Source organism: Magnolia sinica, chromosome 14, assembly GCF_029962835.1.
Source record: "Magnolia sinica isolate HGM2019 chromosome 14, MsV1, whole genome shotgun sequence".
NCBI lineage: Eukaryota > Viridiplantae > Streptophyta > Magnoliopsida > Magnoliales > Magnoliaceae > Magnolia > Magnolia sinica.
The window spans coordinates 81,395,227-81,420,391 of record NC_080586.1 but is presented as its reverse complement, the minus strand read 5'-3'; the positions used below and the strand labels follow the sequence as shown (position 1 = coordinate 81,420,391).

The following is a 25,165-nucleotide window of genomic DNA, read 5'->3' as shown; positions in this document are numbered from 1 at the left end:
CGACGTTACTGCTGGAGTCGGTGGAGACTTTCGTAGTGCAATTCGCAGCCTGCGCAGAAAACGTAGGAACGCAAGAGGAGTTGCATTTTGACTCGGCCTATGGACGTTCCTCATACAAGATCTGAGCCATTCGGTCGTCTTAGCGTTGGTCGGTCCCACCTTGGGAACAATTTAGACGGTCCAGATGGACGGACTAATCTTAACCACGCCTACAAAATGGCCCGCAGAGTCTGGGTCTCGGATGTTGAAACAGAGCCTGCGTAATAGGCCGTATGCTGTGACGTTGGTGGGGCCCATGATCCCTATTTTTTGAAAAATCCACGCCGTCCATCAGCTTTGTGGTGAAATTTCAGTCAGATGCACAGCTTTGGCTATCTTTTGACGCGGCCCACCTGATCTTTTGTATCCATCGTCCATCTTTCGTTTAGACGGTTGGAAACCATTCTTCACTGTCTTTTGAGAGTCCATCACCTAGGCTTTGGCCAGTGGCCCTGTGTAATTCCAATAGACAGTCCGGATCAGACCGCCACATCATGATGGCGGCCCGCAAAAACTCCTTCGCACGCTCTGTTTGAGCATTCGCAAGTGGGAGAAGGATTCAAAATCCTTTAAAAACATAGGAAAGCTCGGTCAAAGCTTTGTTGACCGAGCTTCTGGTTTGGTGCTTTGCGAGTGCACAGCCACTGTGCACTCCCATTCATCGAAGGTGGGTCCCAACTTGATGTATATGTGAAATCTGATCCATCCAACCGTTTTTCCACCCCAATTAAGGGTTTGATACCAAAAGTGAAGCATATCCAGATGTCAGGTGGGCCCCAGATTGACAATTCATGGGCTGATCTGACCGTTGGGCCATTGCCATAGGGATCCTAGGACTGAAATTTTATCTGTACAGTTAATTTGTGGTCCTCAGGCCATATATGAAGTCTCTAGCTGAACAGACCATGAGAACCCTGTGATCTTGCATTTTGGACCCTTTTTAGGCCACTTGAGCTTCAGTTTTTCAATTTTCTCGGATCTCTGGCGTGTAAATCTATCGATCTCGGTCCCCTAGGGTCTGTCCCTTGCTTTGGTGATTCTGGAGCGTTAAATCCATGTATTTAGCACCCTTTTTTAGTTCAAACTCCTAAATTCACCTTGCAGCACAAACACGATTAAAATAGAGCGTTAAACGGTATCCGGTTCGTAAAATCAGGTAATCATTAGGGTCTAATATGCAATATTCGACCCTCAATACTAGAATCTCGGGGAATATCATATGATCATCTATTTTCATAGCATATAAGTCTATGGGGTTCATTATGCTTTCATTGCGCACTTTGATAATCAAAGCCCTATGCAAAAATTTCAAGACCATGATTTTTTACATGGAATCTGAGTTTGAAAGTTGCCAAATTCACATAGGATTTCAAATATAGACTCGGTATGCTTAGTCTAGGATTGGAAATTTATCCAAAGTCTAACCTCACCTTTAGTTAACCCTAAGTGCTGTGAATTATCGTTTCTAACTAACGAGATGTATCAGAGAATTCAAATTATAATTCCTAATATGATTCTTAAGTTTAGGAAACATTCACGTCCAATCTAATGTACAATGTGATGGGTAAGGAATTCCCCACGGAGCCTAAGTTCGATCCATTTGCTAATTATTATAACAATGTTATTCTTAACTATAAAATTTTAGGAAAGTTCATATCCTGGATTTTCAAAAAAATTTCATTTGAAAGTCAAGTATGAGGAATGTCCTTGTCTAGCCTTATGTACATCATAGTAAGAATTTATCCTCCCATGATACTTAGGTTTAATTTCTAAGCTCAAATGACTAAACCTAAAATTTTCAAGGGAATTTAAATTCATTTCTAAGTTTTATAGTTATCCAAACAATTTTCTAGGGAGCCTAACATTTTGAGTTTCTATATCCTCAATTTTTATTTTATTTTATTTATTTATTTTATTTTTTTTCGAATGGCTATTCTAATAATTTCTAAGGGGACTTTAGTTTGAGTCTCTAGATTTTCCAAAATTTCTTAAGTCTAGGTGAGATTCAACTATGTTCAAATCTATAATTTCAACATTCTAATTTGAGACTTTTAAGGTCTATATAAGTTCATTTCCCAAGGCCTGGTTTGTCTAAACTCGCTCTGATACCATCTTATAACGCCCTAGTTTTCAAAACCCTACCTTGGACACAAGCAAGTTTGGTCTAGCAAGGCTGGTTTGGGCCAAGTCCAGCTAAAATAACTTGAACCCTACCTTGGCTAAAAGAATTGCTTGAGCCATGCATGTCAAGACTAAGCCTGACACACAAGCCGCCCTTGCCGACAACCACATATGAGAAATATGTGACTCAAAATAAAACAATTCAAATGGTGGGCCTTAGTATAGATGGATCATAAACTGAGCACATGAGAAATATGTAACTCAAATTAAACTGTCCATATAGTGTACCCCACTTTAGATGAATCACAAACCAACATAAAATTGTGAAACCAACATGTGTTAACCAAAATGAGTTAAGAATTTGTACAGAATAAAACTACTTTTTCTTAATAATTTGTATTAAGGTGGTTTTTAAGCATCATCCAAGAAGTCACAACCTGTGGGACGAAATCATTTAGCCTTGAGTCGAGTCAGGGATAAAATCAGCCAAATTCACCTGAATCAAGGGTAACTTGTGATCGGGTAAACTAGTGGGAGTTTTAAAGCCATGCTTACAGCTCTCAGCCTTACTAGTGACTTGATGGATCTTGAGCAAGTCAGACACTAACACTTGCTTGGTGTGACCATTGATACCTACACATGGCCGTTTGTTATCTGTGTTTCTTTTGTGCCCTTATCCAAATGGTTCAGATAATGGGAGACCATGTAGATGCATGATGACCATCACTTGTAACCCTAAGCTCTATGGGGCTCACCGTGATGTCTATGTTGTATACTCTCCATCCATTGGTTGTGGTAGATCATATGACAGAACAATATGAGCTCTAAAAGTATACATATTTAGTACTGATCATGTGTGGCTTGGTCAATGAGTGGGTAAGTTGGCCTATTTGGACAAGCATGTTAACACAGACCTAATTGAGACCTGGCCTAGATCTTTCAGATGCCTGCCACGTTGGCATGTGTATTGTGATTTACATCTACAATCTCTCATGCAGATCTCTTTTTTCTTATTGCTCAAATAGTTGGTATTTCTATGGTGGATGACCATGTTGAGGCCCACTAGATGGATGATCAGAATCCACTGACCATATAATGACATGCACAAAGGTCAGATGAAGAATATTTCATACTATGATGAACATCACAATTGTTTGGAGAATGCAAAGAATGTCGATGCATTGGACTTTAACTCAACTCGACAATAAGCCCATGGTTGCTGCAGTTTCTATGGCCCAGATCAAATGGTGGGCTAAATCGTTGTTTGAAGGTAAGGAAAAGATTGGCTTCATTCGGGATCAGATTTCACCCCCAAGCGGAGTTTCCGGGCCGAAATATGGACGAAGCTAGTCAGGGTTTGGGTCAAGTTGAATGTAGATGGCTCAGCAAGAGGTAACCTGGGTATGTCAGGGGGAGGAGGTATTTGCGGAGGAGACCGAGGTAACTTCTTTTTTGCCTTCTCGACCGGGTACGTGATGGGATCCAACAATAGAGGAGACTGAGTTTTAGTTGGAGTTTGATTCCGAAACTTCTCCCATGGCTTAGTATCCCTATTTAAAGGGTTGTGAACTCATTTATTTCATTCATTAATCAAATGATGAATTTTATAGAATTTATTTTTATTTTCCTTGCTTTTTCCTCGTGGATTCGAAAAGTCTCCGTGAGAGTCCAGAGAGGCTCCGTGGATTCGGAGTAGTTATCCTTGAGGAAGACGGTGATCGACCTCATCACGTTCATCCCTCCATCACATACTCTTTAATAAATTCCAAGTTGGTATTCTATCGTTACATCAACTGTATCACTCATAAACCCCATAATGGATAAGTCACAGCCCAATAGTCCAGCCCATAAAGTCATGCAAACAACTCATCATGGAAAAGTTAGAAAATGGACAGAAGGCAAGAAAAACTCAATTTGGTATCTTATCCATGGCCTATTTCGTGGAAGTCATTGAATGTGTAAGGAATAATATATCACAACTAATCATGGTTTTAAGACGGTCTAGCCAAGATTGGGAGTGAGGTCCAAGGTAGGACTGTCTACCACTCAACGGCGAACCTCCCCCCTCATGCTCAAGGCTCTTTTTTCCTTGATAGGGTGGGGTTAGGTGCAGTCAGGATGGACCAGGAGTAGTAGTTTATTTATTTTGTGGATACTTAGTAGAGCTTTAGGATAGGTGAGGCAATCAGCTTTTTGTTGCCCACCCGAAAATTTGTAAATTTCCACATATGAATGCTATAATATTAAAAAATAAATAAATAATCATGGTTTTAAGACTCGTATGAGTCCACTGTGACTTATCTGAGCAGACTCAGATTCGGAAGCATTTGATCCAGTTCGACACCATGACTCAACCCCTGAGTCACTACCAACTTAGTCGAGCTGGCCTATTTAGCCCTAACTTCGGTGAGTCCTGACTCAACTCAAGACCGAATGAGTTTATCTAAGCTGTCGAGTTTTGTAACCACGTACCCATAGCTTCTATAATTAAAATGGAAAGGAAAATGTTAAGGTATTTCCTTAGTATGGTTAGTGATTTTGTCCTCTAATGTAAGGTGGGTCGCAGACACTTTCATGTCTAAGATGGACCAGAGAAGGTCTGATTGGAGGCAGAAGTTATCAGGACTGTCAGAACCTTAAAATAAGCATATCTTGCAAATGGAAATGAGTTATTTGACGTACCATATATGATTTTGGGATAGGAGAAGCTACTTTAGCCACCCAACCCTGCTACGCCAAGTTGCCAATGCTGGATTTGCGAGATTCCATCAGATCGACGGTCGAAAATCCTTTTTAATTTTGTTTTTACTATTTATAGTAAGTTTTAGTTGGATCATAACTCTTGATTAGAGCTGAGCATTCTTGACCAGATCCGACCCGATCAGAACAGAACCGACGACCTGGATCGGTGCGAATCGAGTAGGATTAATCAGATCCGACCGTCTTTTGGATCGATCTCGGATCGTGATCCATTCGGACCGATCTGACCCGAACACCGAACCAAATGGATCCGACCGATCCGGAATGGGTACTTCCTATATATATAACTTTTAAATTTTTTACCCTAATACTTTTACCCCTCTTTCTTTCTTACCCTACCCATCAAACGAACTTTTACCCTCTTTCTTTCTAACCCTACTCATTGAACGATCCTCTCTTCTTATTCTTTAAATCTCTCGATCCAAAGCCGCAACAACAATTCCGGCCATCCCTAATTCGAAGAAGACATGTATACTTTTTTGTTTTTTGTTTTTTTTTTTTTAATTTCTTTTCCCTAAGTCCATAACCAAACGATTCCAAACCCTAACCTAAGTTAGATAATTAGATCCACTAGGTTGGAAGTTGGAACCATTATGACGTTCATCTGGTGCAAAAATCAACCCTATCGGCTCCTCAGGTGGGCCACACATGAGAACAATGTGTAGCCATTGATAAATAGAAAAATGTAAATGTGGTCCACCTGATGAGTCGATATGGAATATTTACATATAAGGTGATCATCATGTTGGTGCCAACATATTGGATGGTTTGAATGTTGTACAAAAATGAAAGTTTGGAAGTTATCTACTAGTTGTACCATAACTTTCAATCCAACCCGTTGGACTTAAGACTTGCTATATATATATATATATATATATATATATATATATATATATATATATCAGTCAACCTGTTAGAAATCAGATTGCGTACTGAGTTATACTATATGCTTTTATTGTACTGAGTAAACTCGGTTGGGCCCACTGTGAATGTATGTGGTTTATCCACACCGTCCATCTATTTTTCCTGCTAATTTGAAGGGTTGATCCCAAATTTGAAGTAAATCCAAAGCTCAAGTGGACCATACCACAGGAAATAGTGTGGAATAATGATTTCCACCGTTGAAACCTTCCTAAGGCCCACAGTAATGTTTATTTGTCATCCAACATGTTCGTAAGATCACAAAAACATGGATGAAGAGAAACCACAAACATCAGCTTAATCCAAAACTTCTGTGGCCTCCAAGAAATTTTCACTGGTAGAGGTTCAATCACACTGTTCCTGTGGTGTGGTCCACTTGAGATGTTTATATGCTTCCGTTTTGGGCTCAAGTCCTAAAATTATCTGTTAATATGGATGATAAAATAAATAAATAATGGTGGACCCCACAGAGTTTACTAAGTACAACAAGGGTACTGGGTTACTTAGTACGCAATCCACTTCCAACCTGTTAATAGCTAATCCGCATCCCACACGCCAGCTGCATAGGTGACAGGCTGTTGCCTGTTGTAAATACGTGTAGTGCGAAGACGAGCGCGTACGCACCTTGAGCTCCGAGTTGTACGAACGGCTCGAATGAGATCAAAGTTACATGGCCCCACCATAACGTTTATTTTCCATCTAATCTTTTAATAATATTAAAAATACATGGATGAAGTGGAAAAATAAATTTCATATTGATCTGAAAAAGGGTTTCAATGGTAAACGATCAATCCCCCACTATTTTTTGCAGTGTGGTCCAACCGATCTTTAGATCTGTCTTATTTTTTGGCTCAAGCCTTAAAACAAGCGCTCCAAATAGATGGACGGTTTGGATATAACACATACCTCACCACCACCAGCCAATCTGCTTCCAGTTTGTATCGCCCACTTCTCTCTTCCGATCCGAACGTTACTCAACCCGATCCGATACGATTTTTCTGACTGAGCCGAACTCAGTTTGGGTCAGGCTAGCAGTGCATCGGATCGGATCGAGTCAGATGATCCGGATCCAGTCCCGGATCGGATCGAGTTTGGATATGGCCATGTAGAATACAGACCAAGTCGAGTTGGACCCAATCCGGTCCGACTCGGTCCGATGCCCAGCTCTACTCTTGATCCTTTGAGCTTTTTGAGTCGTGCCCAACATGAAAAAAACTTAGAAAAATTAGGAGAATAATGTGATTAGGCCAAATTGGACACTTACTATTTTTAGCCAAAAACCATGAAGCCCAGTGGAAATCATGACCGTCTATCAATAGTAAGTTTACTATTTATAGCAAGTCACATTTTCTTAGGGAATTTGAGTTAGAGTTTGATTTTGAAACTTCTTCCTAGGTTTGGTATCACTATTTAAAGGATTATAAATTCGTTTTTATAATCAATTAATTTAGTTTCCAATTTATTATAATTTATTTTTAGTTTCTATTTTTCCTTCATAGATTTGAGGAGTCCAAAGAACCTCTGTGGATTCAGATTCGGAGTAATTATCCTCTTGAGGAAAATGGTGATTGACCTCATCATGTCTATCCCTGCATCACCCTCTGTGGTATTTTTATGTGATCTAGGCCATGGGTTTTGTGGACATTCCCTGGATAGACCATGGTCCTCAAATATCCCATATTGGAAGATCCTATACAAAAATCTCATGTGATGTTGAACAATCCTACCCAGCCTAATTGAAGATAATCAACTCAACAATTATCTTTTAATTTTAAAGTCACTGAGAGAACTCAAATGGTTACGACAATTTGATAAGAGTATATTTGGGCCCTGTTCTAAAATGAAGTCCATGGTCTCGGGAAAGGTTGCAAATGTAGGTCAAGCTATAGTGAACTAATTGGGCAACATGTAGTCATCCATCAGCTTTGGGATATTGCAATGGCACCTCATGACCTGTGAATACTTTTACTTAGTACTCAATATTTCTACATGCCATAGAAAATGAGTCCATATAATGAGAATAGTTTATTTTACAAGCAATTAAGCACGGATGGTTGTGATTAAAGTCAAAGTTAAGCACTCAACATTTGAGTAGGACCAATGCTCCATTAATGCCCTCGTACACTACCCCCACCATGTCAAGAAATGAAGACTTATAACACACACTTTAATAAGTTCAAAGTATATAGATGATGTTCATTAATGGCAAAACATGGACACATTTAGGTGTTTTCAAGCAATCGCATTCATAGGCTAGACTAATAATCAACCTCATAAAGGAAAGATTTTTTTTTTTTTTTTTTTTTTTTTTTAAAATCATGTACGAAAAACCTCATTTTCTATCTTCCCTCTACAGATTGGTAGAGTCCTTACATAGATGAGGATTAGATCTAATGAAAAATGATAAAGGTTGATGCAACGGAGGATTTTAAAAGTCCAATTATAATCCGTTTTCAGGAGTTTTGGTGGAATCAAACGTCCTTTTTATTATTTTTAATAATTTTTATTATTTCAAAAAAGATTTCTATTCCTACTGAAATTAAGATCCAGTCTAGTTGTCCTCGAAATCTCGACCCGCTGCCCACAGGTGCTTCACTGATGTAGAGCAGGTCGCGGACAGTTACATGGCCAAGATGGATCAGAAAAGGCCCGGTCGACGACAGAAGTGATCCAGACCATCGAACCTTAAATCAGGCGTATCGGGCGTATCTTGCAATTTGGAATTGCGAAAAACCCCTGGATCGACGGTCATTCCCCTGTTTTAATTTCGTTTTTACTATAAATAGTAAGTTTTAGTTTGATTATAACTCTTCATCCGTCGGGCTTTAGGAGTTGCGCCCAACGTGAAAAGAGCTTAGAATAATTAGGAGAACGGTTTGGTGAAGCCAAATAGGACACTTACTATTTTTGGCCGAAAACCTTGCGCACTAGTAGACATCACGACCGTCTATAAATAGTAAGTTTACTATTTATAGTAAGTCGCAGATTCTAAGAGTTTGAGTTGTAGTTTGATTCTGATTTCTTTCCCATTGCTTGGTACCCCTATTTAAAGGGTTGTGAACTCGTTTTTATTCATCACTTAATCAATTTCGAATTTATTAGAATTTATTTCTATTTTCTGCTTTCTTTCCTCGTGGATTTGAGAAGTCTCTGTGAGGAGTCCAGAGAAGCTCTGTGGATTTGGAGTAGTTATCCTCATCACGTTCATCCCTGCGTCACTCACTCCACTATCAGGAAACCTAGCCAACGCCAAGCACGACTTCTGTTCCCCACGTCCACCCCAGCAATCCCAGAACCCCCCATTCCACACCTCCGCCTCAGCTTTTTAGCCCCCAAGTTGAAGACCTAAACCACTTACTCTGTCACAGCAAGATAACATCCCCTTGTCTGGGATCATTTTGCCAACATATGGCTTCTCCCCCTCAATCCTTATGAGTCCATTAAAGCCAGAATCCATCACTGGACCTCAGCGGAGTCTTTCTCCTCCTATCGGCGTTTGATACGCGGCCTGGTCCCTTTCATCATCATCTGGGAAATTTGGATTAGAAGGAACGGTGCTAAATATGAAAATCGCCATTTCTCAGCAGCCTCCATTATCAACAGGGTGTCCAGCTGGCTCCTTAAGATCGGATCCCAGCTTCCAGACATAGATATGGTTGCCTGTTCAAGGTTGATCCAACAGGGATTTGCTAAGGCAGCCCACTCCCATCATTCACCGTCAAGGAAGGCTTCAATTGTCAGATGGATTAAGCCCACTGAGAGCTGGTTGAAATTGAATGTTGATGGCTCTGCGTGGGGCAATCCAGGAGCTGGTGGTGGTGGAGGAGTATGCCGAAACAACGCCGGTAATTTTATCTTCGCCTTCCATAAATCTTACGGTCAAACCTCGAACACGCTAGCAAAAGCCCGTGCCATGCTCGATGGCCTCAATTTATGCAAGAGGTTGGGGCTCAATTCAATCATTGTTGAAACTAATTCCCGTGTCCTCTTTGATGCGGTCTCTAATCATTCAGCCTCCAGCGGTTGAATACTTTGGTACATCCTAGATTCCATTCATCAGCTTGCTCATCTTCTTAACCTTAGATTCCGCCACACCTTCCGGGAAGGTAATTCTGTGGCGGATGGTCTTGCCAATATCGCTAGTAGACAAAGTCTTCCTCAATCCATCCGAGCTCCCCAGGCACGTTAAGGGTTCTTTGGTTCTTGACAAAGCGGGTGTTGGTCAGATTCGACTCAGCAAAAACAAGATAGGTGTTGGCTGATTCCTATGTTAAGGATTCCAGTCCTGTCTGGCTCGCTGGCCAACGCATTTCTGGGATCCCCTTCCTTTTGCCCGTTCTTGTTTTTATTGTTCATTGTCTAGATGCTCCGCATGATAGGCTTGGCCCGGATTCAAATTTTTTTTTTTGGACCAGCCCAAATGATTGTACATCTCAAGTTTAATGAATATAATCCAGTTTATTTTTTATTTTTTTTTAAAAAAAACATCCAGCGTTTCTTTATGTACCAAAGTACATTAGGTACATTTTAAGAAGCGCTTTCATTCAATAATGTAAATTTATTTCTCAGTTATAGAGATTTTTGATGTAGGGCAAGCGCGGTCCAAGAAGAACAAGAGAAGGCCTGATTGGAGGCAGAAGTAATCATGATCTTTAGAACCTTAAAATAGTCATATCTGGCAAATCGGAATGAATTATTCGACGTATCATATATGATTTTGGGGTAGGAGAAACTATTTTAGCCAAGCAACCCTTCTATATTGGGTTGCCCATGCCAATTGTGAGATCCCATCAGATCGATGGTCGAAACTCCATTTTAATTTCATTTTTCTATTTATAGTAAGTTTTAGTTTGATCATAACTCTTGATCGTTTAAGCTTTTGGAGTAGTGCCCAACATGAAAATGGCTTTAAAATTTTAGGAGAATAACGTGGTTAGGCCAAATTGGACACTTACTATTTTTTGCCAAAAACTATGAAGTCTAGTATAAATCATGACATTCTACAAATAATAAGTTTACCATTTATAGGGAGGGGCTGCTGGACTTGAAGGTTAGGGAGTTTCTTGGCCCAACTGCGCCCCCCGTCCCCCCCCCCCCTCCCCCGTTTTCTCTTTTCTCCCTGAGGAAGTCAAAGACTTCATCTTCCAAGGTGGATTCTGCACCTCGGAGGTCCCAGACTCATACATTTGGTCGTTGGAGCTGTCGGGTGAGTTTTCTGTCAAGTCAACGTGGCAGGCTACCCATTCGAGTGGGCAGAGAAAAAGTTGGGCAGTTTGGGTCTGGTACTCAACACTTCCCCCAAAGATATCCTGCTTTATGTGGAGGGTTCTACAGGACGCTATTCCAGCAGATTCCATAGTGCAGGCTAGGGGCATCTCAATGGCCTCAAAGTGTGATTGCTGTGGTTCGACCGGCAGCCATAGCCCATCTGAGGAGTTGCTACCGCATCTCTTCATTGAGAGCTTCCTAGCTAAAACAGTATGGAACCATTTTGGAATGATTTTCAGCATTGCCTTAGTGAACAACCAGTCGGTTGAAGACAGAATGAAGGCTTGGTGGGCTGCCTCCTCAGCTATGGGTAAAACATCACTCTTACAGGGCCTGGCCCCCCTATTCATCCTATGGGAATTTGGAAATCCAGGAACAAAGCGAGGTTTGAGGGAATGGAAGTCCTTCCAACGAATACTATCTTTAGTATTATTGGGTGGTTTAAATCTATTTGTCAGGCGTTTCCATCTAGCTTCAACCGTTCCTTGACTAGGGGTAGTATACTCAACGACCTGGGGATTGAAACTCCCTCCTCGCAGAGGTTGCGCCCGTCAATTGTGTCGATTGTGAAATGGCTGTATCCGGTTGGGGATTGGTGTAAATTGAATGTTGATGGTTCGAGTAGGGGTAACCTGGGCCTTTCGGGGGGTGGCAGGATCTGCAGAGGGGAAAAAGGAAAATTTGTGTTCACTTTTGCCATTTGGTATGGCCTCAACAACATTGCCGAGCTTAGAGCAATATGGGATGGCCTAGTCATGTGTCTTCACATGGGGATCAGAAAGGTCCAGGTTGAATCAGATTCAAAATTAGTGGTGGACTTAATGAACGGCAAGGGTCAGGGGAATGCAAGCTAGAGCTACTGGCTGTCCCGTATTCAGAATATCAAGGCTGGAGGTCAGTTTTCCTTTTCCCATATCCTCACGGAAGCAAATGCCACGGCCGATGGCCTGGCAAAGTTGGAGAGCTCTCAATAATCCCACTCCACGTTCACCGAGCCCTCAGCCCTTCCTCATCGCATTCGAGGCTTGGCCCTGTTAGACAGAGCTGGTCTGGGCTCCACCAGTCTTTTCCCAAGTGGGCCTTAGGTTTGCTCCTATGTTAGTCGAGCTGCCCTATTTTGTTTTGCTGTTTTTTTGGCTTTTCTCTTGTCTGTAGTTTCCTCATGATAGGCTGCTCTTGGTCATTTTTCCGAGAGGCACCCTGAAGCATTGCTTTCCCTGTAAATCTTTGCAGATATATATGATATAAAGAGAGGTCTTTTGGTATTAAAAAAAAGTTTACTATTTATAGTAAGTCACGAATTTTAGGGAGTTTGAGTTGGAGTTTGATTATGAAACTTCTTCTTAGGTTTAATATTACTATTCAAAGGGTTGTAAATTCATTATTATTATCAATCAATCTATTTTTTTGAATTTATTAGAATTTATTTCTATTTTCCTATTTTCCCTCGTAAATTCGAAGAGTTTCTGTTTGGAGTCCAGAGAAGCTCCATGGATTCAGAGCAATTATCCCCCTCGAAAAAGAAGGTGATCGACCTCATCACGTTCATCCTTGTGTCAATTTCTCTCTCCTTGTTTAGATTCCATGAACGTAAATCTGGCAAATATGTTCAATAGGTGGGCCGCACATGATATAAATAAACCCATTTCATAATCTCTCTTTCTTTCTTTCTTTTTTTTTTTTTTTTTTTTTTTTTTGTAGTTGTGGCCTATCTGATGATCTTATAGGCTTGGCATCCATGTTGCTGGATTGCTTGTTGATCAGCTCTGATCCCACACTCATGTTCCTCATTTTCCACTAGTGATGTGCCCGTACATTCAAAGTAGACGTAAGCTATCCCAATTATCATAGTGACTATGGTCTTACACCATCTAGCCAACATGTTACGCACACCATGAAAACATAAGATTTCTCTGCAATTGAAGAATTGAGACTCTAGCAAAATGTCGCCCTGCTGCCTCCCAAGATCTCGCTCCTGGCATGGAAAACCATCAAAGGCGCATTCCTGGTAGAGTTCGCAGTGCAGGCCAGAGGGATATCTTTAGCGTCGCAGTGCGTCTGCTGTGACAGGGCAGCGGGTCAGGTCCCAGCGTGTGAGACATCCCTTCATCTCTTCCTCCTCAGTGATCGGGCTGCAGCTATTTGGTCACACTTCGCAGCTATTTTCGGCAGGAACAATCTGGCAGCCAGTTCAATTGAAGACAGGATGCGTGATGGAATGGGCCTGCTCTTGGGGGTTGGGGTGGGGTCCTGAATAAGCTGATCCCCTGTATCATTCTATGGGAGATTTGGAAGGGCAGGAATGAAGCGAAGTTTGAGGGGAGGCATCCCTCATGTCAGATGCAAATCTCGCGGGTCAACGGGTGGGCGCAAGCGATCATCAAGTCCCGGAATCCTACGAAGTCTAACTTGTGGGCAAACAGTCGTATCCTAGCTGATTTGAGGACCGTACATCGTGCCTTCCCAGCTAGAAGGGCCCAGGTAGTGAAGTGGCTTAAGCCTCCTGCTAACTGGGTTAAGATGAATGTAGATAGGTCTTCTATGGGAAATCCAGGCAATGCGGGGGGAGGAGGAATTTGCAGAGGGGAGCTAGGGGATTTTATTTTTGGGTTCTCTGCGGGATATGGGTTGTCATCGAACACTAGGGCAAGAGCAGTTCATGACGGGTTGTTTCAATGTCTAAGCAGGAGCTTGGCTAACATTATCATAGAATCGGACTCCTTCCCGGTGGTGAACATGTCCACAGGGAAGTCCAATCCTGGTTGGAAATGGAAGTATTGGTGTAGCAGGATTAAGGGCCTAATGGCCAAGGGCCAGGTTAAATTTCAGCATATACTTAGGGAAGGGAATGGGCCTGCAGATGCTTTGGCTAGGCTGGGCAGCTCCTCTCAATCCTCAATTCTTTTCAACGCTAGCCCGTGCCTTCCTCGGGAGGTCAGGGGTCAGCTTTTTCTTGACAAGCTAGGATTAGGCTTGGTTAAGGCTTAGATTCCAGCTCGGGTGGCCCCTCCTGCTGCGGGGTTTTTCTTTTCTATGTTTCTTGTTGATAAGTTAGGCGTTACGATAGGCTTCTCCTGGTTTTTTCGTCAGGGGATCCCGAATTTGTAAAATTTGGGTGCGGCTCCCCTTTTGTGTTGCCCACCTGAAGATGGAATATATATAGTCTCTCTCAAAAAGAAAAAAGAAAAAAGAATTGGGAGTTGGCATTTCCAAGCCTTTCAACCCGAAATGATTCATTAGTTCTTGACTGCGTAGCAAATGGAGTGATGGTGAAGCACCCAGCCCATATCTACATTACTATATCAATACCTGCCCATGAGCTAAGTAATTTCTCTGTAGCTCAGTTGGGCTTGCAAGTGAAATACTCATTCCAACAATGTAAAAATGCTCTGCTTGGGATGCATCTCCTGGTTAGGCCTATATCTCATAGGTAGCCCCAAGTCCCAGCACGAAAAATGATCTTGACTTGGGACTAGGGCTGAAAGTCAGGCGGGTTCAACCCGACTGACCCATGACCGACCTGACATTGAGTTGGGCTTGGGCAGGTTGTATCGGGTTTGGTCTTGAGCTTGGGCTATATAAACACCAACCCAATAAAACATGGGTCAGGCACGGGTTGAGGTCCTGGGTTGCCCGACCCAACCCGAACCCGATCGATATATAAGTTATAAATTATAATTGAGTGTGAATGTCTCCGTTGAAGGTACAAGAAGTTCCAATGTCATCGGGTCTCATTGGTCCATGCCATTTCTGATTACTCAAGCTAACAAGATATGCCGGATTTCTCTCCCACATAGATTGCGTGCTACACAACACTACTGTCCTATATTTTAGCTTGTTTGTTTAGAAAAAATAAAGTTCTTTATGATAAATAACTACGTATATAATTAATAAAATTAAAATAATAATAATAATAAAATCATAGGTACAAAAAATAAGATGTGTATTGAAATACGATAGACTAATGTAATCACAAAAATATTAGCATGCATCCACCCAACCAACCTGACTGATCCCGCTTGGGTTGGGCTTGGGTTGAGAATTTCCAACCCGAGGTTGGGTTAGGGTTGAGGTATACCTTGGGTTGGGCTATGGTTGAGTAACAACCCGACCCAACCCGCCGGATGGGCCTGGTTAACCCAGACCAGTTGCCACTTTAGTTCTCAATTTCTTGAAAGGACTCAATACAAGAGTGTTGAAGTTTTCATCTTTGATATGATATTTCCAATAGAATGCAGCAAAACTCTCCACAAGTTCCCTAAGCCAACACTTGTATAAATCCTACATACGGCCATCTGCATGGCATTACACGTGCCAACATGCAATATCGAAGCCGTCCAGCACGTATCATACGGTGTTGCCCACACAACCCCAGCGGTGGAGTGGTGATGTTGGGCCCACCATACATTTATGTGTTTTATAACCACACCATGTATCCATTTTGCCAGCCCATTTTACGGCATGAATCTAAAATTGAAGTGTTTTGAAGATCAAGTGGGAACCTAAAACACAAATATCTGCTTGATCCAAAACTTTTGTGGCTTCTATGAAGTGTTCAATGGCAAACGTTCAATCACCACCGTTTGTTGTGGTGTAGTCCACTTGAGCTTTGGATTTGCTTAAGGTTGAATCGAAGCGAGACGAGAACTCGAGGACAAGTTCTTTTAAAGTAAAGGGGACTGATGTAGAGTAGGTCGCGGACACTTTCATGTTAAAGATGGACCAAAGAAGCCCCGATCGGAGGCAGAGGTGATTCGGACCGTTGGAACCTTATAACTGGTGTTTCTCGCAAACCAGAATGAGTTACTCAACATACCCTATATGATTTTGGGGTAAGAGAAGCTACTTTATCCAACCAACCTGGCATAGCCAGGTTGATCACGCCAAATTTGTGAGGTTCAATTGGATCGACGGTCAGAAATCCATTTTATTTCTGTTTCTACTATTTTAATTAAGTTTTAGTTTGATTATAACTTTTCATCCTATGGGCTTTAGGAGTTGTGTTCAACATGAAAAGTGTTTTTATAGTAAGTTACAAATTTTAGGGAGTTTGAGTTAGAGTCTATGCTAAAACTTCTTCCAAGGTTTGGTATCACTACTTAAAGGGTTGTAAATTCGTTTTTATTATCTACTAATGAAATTTCCAAATTATTAGAGTTTATTTATATTCTTTCATATTTTTCCTCATGGATTCAAGGAATCTCTATAAAGAGTCCAGAGAAGCTTCGTGGATTCGGAGTAGTTATCTTTGAGGAAGACGGTAATCGACCTCATCATGTTCATTCTTACGTCAATTGATATCAGAGAGAGGACTCCCCTTGAACCGATGACAAATAACGAAAGTATAAACCAAAATCTAGTGGACGGTGATTCAGGAATGTGTTATTTTTTGGAAAGAATAAAAGCTTTTTACCGGGAGAGTCAGTTAATCATGTAAGGGCTGCAGGCAACCCTCGACCGTATTGTGGAAATGCGAATTCTGCCCCGAACACAAGGCAATGCTCAACCGCCCGTAGTCGTTGTACGACATAATCCCGATTTCCATAGAGCACCACCCGATGATGGTGAATCGGAGGCCACCACTTTGATCGTGAGAAAGACATTGTACATGCCAAAGGTATAGATAGATTTACAGCCGCATAACATCTTTCTAACAGGCCAAACATGCCCACCACCAGGCCACCCATTCACCCACTGTCTCGATCTATAGAATGTCTTCCATGCCTTCAAGACAGAGTTGTGGCTATGTGGTCTCCGATCAATTTCATGTCACCCTAGATTCCAGTCATAACCACTTCCCTTAGACAACAGCTACTTCCCAAAAAATCCCCCAAAATCAGCATTACAACACCTTATTTCACCACTTCCCTGAACCTCAACATTTCCCTACTATTGAATCCATCATGTGAACTGACTACATCAACAAATGCACCAGCTCAAACAGAGTGTGCTCTTGAAACTACTTAAGAGAGAGGAAAAATGTCTTCATAGAAGCAGCACTTGGCACCTTCAACTGGGACCGAAGGAATCTGACAGCATCAGATACAACACAAGCGGACAGCACCAAGCCTGAGACAGTGACGCAGGGATGAACGTGATGAGGATAACTACTCCGAATCCACGGAGCTTCCCTGGACTCCTCACAGAGACTTCTCGAATCCACGAGGAAAGAAAGCAGAAAATAGAAATAAATTCTAATAAATTCGAAATTGGTTAATTGATGAATAAAAACGAGTTCACAACCCTTTAAATAGGGGTACCAAGCAATGGGAAAGAAATCAGAATCAAACTACAACTCAAACTCTTAGAATCCGCGACTTACTATAAATAGTAAACTTACTATTTATAGACGGTCGTGATGTCTACTAGTGCGCAAGGTTTTCGGCCAAAAATAGTAAGTGTCCTATTTGGCTTCACCAAACCGTTCTCCTAATTATTCTAAGCTCTTTTCACGTTGGGCGCAACTCCTAAAGCCCGACGGATGAAGAGTTATAATCAAACTAAAACTTACTATTTATAGTAAAAGCGAAATTAAAACGGGGAAACGACCATCGATCCAGGGGTTTTTCGCAATTCCGGGCTGCGCAACCCGGCGTAGCGGGTTGGTTGGCTTCAGTAGCTCGTTCTACCCCAAAATCATATATTTTACGTCAGATAACTCATTCCGGATTGCAAGATATGCCCGATTTAAGGTTCGATGGTCCGGATCACTTCTGTCGTCGACCGGGCCTTTTCTGATCCATCTTGGCCATGTAACTGTACGCGACCTGCTCTACATCAGTCTCCTCCACTTCAAAAGAACTCGTCCTCGAGTTCTCGTCATGCTCTGGTTCATGATACTCGGTTAGGTCCGTGACATTGAAAGTCCGTGAGATGGCCATGTCATCTGGGAGATCAACAACATAAGCGTTGTCATTGATCTTTCGGATGATTGGTACCGGTCCAATCTTCTTATTTTTCAACTTGTTGTACGTCCCGGTCGGAAATCTCTCTTTGCGCAAATGGACCATAACGCGGTCGCCTACCTCGAACACTTTTTGTCTCTGATGCTTGTCCGCTTGTTCCTTGTACTTCTCGTTCGAGGCATGTAGCTTGGTCTGCACTTCTGCATGGATGCCCATGATCTTGTCTGCCATATGTTCTGCTGCAATGCTCGTGCCTGGGTGCTTGGGCAGAGGGACCAAGTCAAGTGTGTGGCGAGGCACTCGTCCGTAAATAATCTGGAACGGTGATCTCCCTGTCGAGCGGTTCACCATATTGTTGAATGCAAACTCTGCTTGAGACAAGGCCAAATCCCACTGCTTCGGTTTTTCTCCTGAAATACAGCGAAGGAGGTTTCCCAACGTGCGATTCACAACTTCGGTCTGCCCATCAGTCTGTGGGTGGTAAGCACTACTAAATTGAAGTCGTGTATCGAATCGATTCCATAAAGTCCGCCAAAAGTGGCTAATGAACTTCGTGTCACGATCAGAAGTAATGGTCTTGGGGACCCCGTGTAGCCGAACGACCTCCCTGAAAAATAAATTCGCCACATGTGTTGCATCGAGGGTCTTCTTGCATGGGATAAAGTGCGCCATCTTTGAGAAACGATCTACCACCACGAACACCGAATCCATGCCGCGTTGTGTTCGTGGGAGACCAAGTACGAAGTCCATTGATAAATCCTCCCAAGGGCCGTTAGGCACAGGTAACGGGGTGTAGAGGCCCGTATTCTGAGATTGCCCCTTGGAGGTCTGACAAACATAACAACGTTGTACGGCTTTTCCCACATCGCGTACTAAGTTGCGGCCGATAATACCGCTCTTCCACAAGAGCTCGCGTCTTGTCTCGCCCCAGGTGTCCACCAAGGCCACCTCCATGTAGCTCCTGAATAATCTTCTCCCTCAGAGAACTTTGGGGGATGCACAATCGATTCCCTTTAAAGAGAAAATCGTCCTGTATATGAAGGTCACTGGGGTGACCTTCTTGACACTTCATCCAAGAATCTTTGAAGTCCTCATCCTCGGCATACAGCTCCTTGAGACAGTCGAAGCCGACTACCTCGTTGCTCATTGTTACTAGTAGTGATGCACGACGGCTAAGTGCATCAGCCACCTTGTTCTGCTGCCCTGACTTGTGCTTCAGAACGAACGTGAATTCCTGTAAAAACGCAACCCATCTAGCATGCACACGATTCACGTTAGTCTGACTATTAATAAACTTTAATGCTTGATGGTCAGTGTACAAAACAAACTCTCTTTGAATCAGATAATGTCGCCAATGTCGCAGCGCCTGAACAACTGCGTACAACTCAAGCTCATAAGTCGACCACTTCTTTCGGGCTTCGCTGAGCTTCTCGCTGTAGAAGGCTACCGGCCTGCCTTCCTGTGATAATACTCCTCCAATTCCGACATATGAAGCGTCACATTCAACCTCAAACAATTTGTCGAAATTAGGAAGCACCAAGACCGGTGTTGTAGACAAACGCTGCTTGATCTCATGAAAGCCCTTATCAGCTTTATCGGTCCACTGAAACGGTCCTTTTTTCATGCAATCTGTTATAGGTGCGACTATGGTGCTAAAATCTCGCACAAATCGACGATAGAAAGTCACCAACCCGTGAAAACTTCTCACCTCATGAATGTTTGTCGGGATCGGCCATTCCCTAATAGCTCGCACCTTTTCATCGTCCACACGAATGCCTGTGGATGTTACAACAAATCCTATAAACAATAGGTTGTCAGTTAAAAAACTACACTTCTTCAAGTTGAGGTACAACTTGTTAAGTTGTAGGACCTGTAGCACCTGCCTGAGATGTTTCTTGTGCTCCGCCTCATCCTGGCTATATATCAATATGTCATCAAAATATACTACCACAAATCGGCCAGTGAACGGTTTTAGAACTTGATTCATCAAACGCATAAAAGTACTTGGTGCGTTCGATAGGCCGAAGGGCATGACCGGCCACTCATACAACCCTTCCTTGGTCTTGAATGCCGTTTTCCACTCATCACCGAGTCGAATACGAATCTGATGGTACCCGCTCCTTAGATCTAGTTTAGAGAACACCTTGGCCCCTTCTAACATATCGAGCATGTCGTCCAACCGTGGTATTGGGAACCGATATTTGATGGTAATTTTGTTGATTGCTCAGCTGTCGACACACATGCGCCAGCTTCCATCTTTTTTGGCGTTAATAATGCTGGTACGGCACATGGGCTCATGCTCTCTCTCAAGAGACCCTTACGGATCAATTCCTCCACTTGCCCCTGAAGTATCTCACACTCCTTCGGACTCATCCGATAATGAGGGCGATTGGGCAGGCTAGCCCCAGGGATGAGGTCTATGTGATGTTGGATGTCCCTCATGGGGGGCAATCCATCAGGTAAATCCTCAGGCCAGACTTCTTTGAATTCGTTTAGCAACAGTCTTAAACTTGGAGGGATGTTTGAGGGTTCCTCTTCCTCGCCCTTCACCACTACAGCGTATACCTCGCCGGTTTCCTTGGATTCTTCCATAAAATCCCGAATGGTCAAGAGGGAACTCCCCTCCACTTTAGAGGCTTCAGGGTGGTTCTCTGGTGTCATAGGGGCAAGGATTATTTTTCGACTATCCTTGACAAATACGTAAACATTATCTCGTCCCCGATGGGTCGCATCACGGTCCGACTGCCAGGGTCGACCGAGTAACATATGACAAGCTTCCATATCGACCACGTCACAAAGTATTTGATCTTTATAATTTTTGCCAATTGAAAATGAGATAGTGCATTGTTCAGTTACCTTGGTCTCATTCACCTTTTTTATCCAGCCAATTGAGTACGGGGAAGGATGTTTCATCGTTGGTAGCCGCAACTTGTCCACCATCACTCTTGAAACGATGTTCTCGCTAGTACCACTGTCTATGATCACATCACAGACCTTTCCATTGACGGTGCACTGAGTACGAAATATATTGTGTCGTTGTGGATGTAATTCCTTTCGTGGGGCATACAGCAATCGCCTCACAACTAGAAATTCGCCACGATCCTCGCCCGTCATTTCATCGCCACCTGCTATTTCTTCAGTGATTTGTTCATGTTCATCAAAGCGATGGCCTTCCTCTACGGCCTCATCTTCAGTGCCCCCTTCGTTTATAGTCAAGTGTGCTGCGGGACGTTGAGGACAAGTGTTTGATAAGTGGCCTAGTTGGCCACAGCGGTAACAATTGTTCGACCTTGGCCGAGCATAAGGATTTGGAATCCTACTCGGACTCGCTGTTGTAGGTGCTGCACGTTGAGGCCTGGATGAGCCGCTCCCCGTATCACGGTTTGCGGTTGTCGGAAGTTGAGGTACTGGGTCTTTTCCTCGTGGCAGCACTGGATCCTGCGTGGGACCCGTCATGGGGGGTCGAGTTGAAGGATATGGACGAGCAGGAGCTCTTGCAAGTTGTGTTTCTGCCCTACCCGCCAATTGAACTGCTTCATCCACAGTCCCGACTGGGTACATCTGAACTCGGTCCTGAATTGTTGGTCGCAACCTACCTATAAATCGCGCCACCTTCTGTGACTCAGATTCTGACAGATCGTTTCGTGTAGCCAGCCGTTGGAATTCTTCAGTATAATCTGTGACTGTTCGATTTCCTTGCCTGCAATTTTGATATTGCTGGAATAATATCTGCTCATAATCACTGGGGAGAAATCGAGATCGAAGAAGACGTCTCATCCGTGGCCATGATGAGATAGGCGCCTTGTTCTGACGAGCTCGTGAGAGTTGTAATTGTTCCCACCATGCAGAAGCACCAGATTTTAATTTAAACGCTACCAATTTTACCCTTTTATGATCTGGCACGTCCATATAATCAAAATATCTCTCTACTTCGGCTAGCCAATCGAGAAAATCTTCTATACGTAATAAACCGTTAAAACTAGGAAGTTCAGCCTTACCTCGATAGTCTCTTTCACCACGATCTAGATGATCACCTCCATGGATTGGTCGTCGCGCAAAACCCTCATTAAGGTCCTCGTCGCTAGAACTTGAATCATCTGGTGTAGCCCTGCGGTTTGCCACTGGTAGTGCTCTACGAAAATCGGGGTGATGTCGTACAACAACCATGGGTGGTGGAGCCACCACGGGTGGTGGAGCACCGCGTAGGGCTCGGGGCGGAAGTAGCGCATCCGCAAGACGGTCGAGAGTTGCCTGCAGCCCTTGCATGGTCAACTGACTCTCCCGGTGGAAAGCTTCCATTCTTTCCGAAAGATAACGAATCCCTGGATCACCGTCCACAAGATTTTGATTCATACCTTCGTTGTTTGCCATCGGCCCGAGGGGAATCCTCGCTTTGATACCAATTGACGCAGGGATGAACGTGATGGGGATAACTACTCCGAATCCACGGAGCTTCCCTGGACTCCTCACAGAGACTTCTCGAATCCACGAGGAAAGAAAGCAGAAAATAGAAATAAATTCTAATAAATTCGAAATTGGTTAATTGATGAATAAAAACGAGTTCACAACCCTTTAAATAGGGGTACCAAGCAATGGGAAAGAAATCAGAATCAAACTACAACTCAAACTCTTAGAATCCGCGACTTACTATAAATAGTAAACTTACTATTTATAGACGGTCGTGATGTCTACTAGTGCGCAAGGTTTTCGGCCAAAAATAGTAAGTGTCCTATTTGGCTTCACCAAACCGTTCTCCTAATTATTCTAAGCTCTTTTCACGTTGGGCGCAACTCCTAAAGCCCGACGGATGAAGAGTTATAATCAAACTAAAACTTACTATTTATAGTAAAAGCGAAATTAAAACGGGGAAACGACCATCGATCCAGGGGTTTTTCGCAATTCCGGGCTGCGCAACCCGGCGTAGCGGGGTTGGTTGGCTTCAGTAGCTCGTTCTACCCCAAAATCATATATTTTACGTCAGATAACTCATTCCGGATTGCAAGATACGCCCGATTTAAGGTTCGATGGTCCGGATCACTTCTGTCGTCGACCGGGCCTTTTCTGATCCATCTTGGCCATGTAACTGTACGCGACCTGCTCTACATCAGACAGGAAGAAGGAAAACAGAGAACCCTCTATAAGGGATGGGCCACTAAGGAAACAAGATTCAAAAGACACTCAAAAAATATCAGAGACAAACAACCCCACATTACATCTGACTTCAACAGCCCTGCGACAAACTAGAAGCAGGGAGCTCAGCTGCATCTGATCAAGACATACCCGAAGCTGTAAAAATGACAGCACAGGATGGCAGCTAAGAACTCACAACAGACGCCTCCTTGCATGATGCATTACCATGACACCAGGACCAAACCAGCTGCCAACTGCAGGATATCGACCATGATTAAGGTGGATTATAATCATCTACAACATGTTGTAGGCAGTGCGTACAAGATTCAAGCTCTGTTGGAATGAGAATCATATTCGATTAAGGAGGTAGCTTTCTGAAAGCCTTTTTTAAAAAGGTGCTGGATATCCAGATTTATCAGTGGCAGCAGCATTACTTATAACAATCAGGCATGGCAGCAGCCTCCTCCGCCACAGCATCATAGAGCATTAAGGGGATGAGCCAAGCAGGGAAAATTGGAAGATTAGATACAACAGAAACCACCATTGACTGCAGCTTAGCTCGAACACACCTTGAGAAGGACTTTTCCATTACACCAACGCGGTGCCACTGAGGATGTCCAACTACAGATACTGAGAACATCATTCAGGCCCTGCGTCAGCTAAAACTGTTCCGAACAGAGGCAGTCACACCCTCATTCCAAACCATCCAACAACAGCTAGCCACTCCCAGTGCTTCTTCAATGATTGACACTCATGCATTGCAATGCACTTTCACGGGCCTGAATTTACACACACCCTTCCCCTACCCACAACACACACAAGGCTTCAGCATCCTTAAAACATACACACCCCTGTCACCTGCTTACAAAACACACATGCATGCATGCACGTGCACACACACACACACACACACACACACACACACACACACACACACACACACACACCGATGTAGAGCGGATCGCGGACACTTTCATGGCAAAGATGGACCAGAGAAGGCCCAATCGGAGGCGGAAATGATCTGGATCGTTAGAACCTTAAAACAATTGTATCTCGCAAACCAGAATGGTTTTCTAGACATATCATATATGATTTTGGGGTAGGAGAAGCTACTTTAGCCAACCAACCTGCTATGCCAGGTTGCCCACGACGGATTTGCGAGATTCCATCAAATCGATGGTCGAAAGTCCCTTTTAATTTTGTTTTTACTATAAATAGTAAGTTTTAGTTTGATTATAACCTTTGATTGTTTGAGTTTTAGGAGTCATGCCCAACATGAAAGGGCTTAGAAAAATTAGGAGAATAACGTGGTTGGGCCAAATTGGACCCTTACTATTTTTTGCCAAAAACCATGAAGTCTAGTAGGAATGATGACTGTCTATAAAGTTTACTATTTATAGTAAGTCATGTTTTTAGGGAGTTTTGAGTCTAGAACTCCATCCTAGGTTTGAGGTCATTATTTAAAGAATTGTAATTTCATTTTTTATCATCAATCAATTTTTTCCAATTTATTAGAAATAAAATTTTATTCCTTGTAAATTCGAGGAAGCTCTCTGAGGAGTCCAGAGAGCTCCATGGATTAGGAGTAGTTATCCCTAACGAAGAGGGTGATCAACCTCATCACGTCCTTACCTGCGTCACACACACACTTCCTTCTAACAGCTTACCACGGCAGAATTTACTAACAGACTACAGATCCCTTCCCATTCTTGCTCCCAACTATCATCTATACATCCGAAACATCTAGTCCCAAACAACTAAACATCTGTTCAAACTATTGGCATAGAAACAGATCAAGTATATCCTACTGGGTTAGCCAAAACCAAACTGAGCTCTACCTTTCAGCTATATCTGGGGCAGCACTCATATATAAACATATAGAATTCTCCTTGTACGGTAGAAACCAGTGAGATGAGAAGGTTCTGATTAGGAACCTGCAGAACTGAGCAGAGGGCTACTAATAAACAGACCTACTCTTCACTAAAAAGATCAGCAGGGCCAGAAAGAAAGCTGATCATTTT

General features: G+C 42.9%; 1 protein-coding gene across 1 annotated transcript in view; it reads right to left on the bottom strand.

The window, feature by feature from the left end:
* Positions 1–25,165, bottom strand: part of LOC131224724 (receptor-like protein EIX2) — a 190,394-nt gene that overhangs the window by 146,918 nt on the left and 18,311 nt on the right. The window lies entirely within an intron of this gene.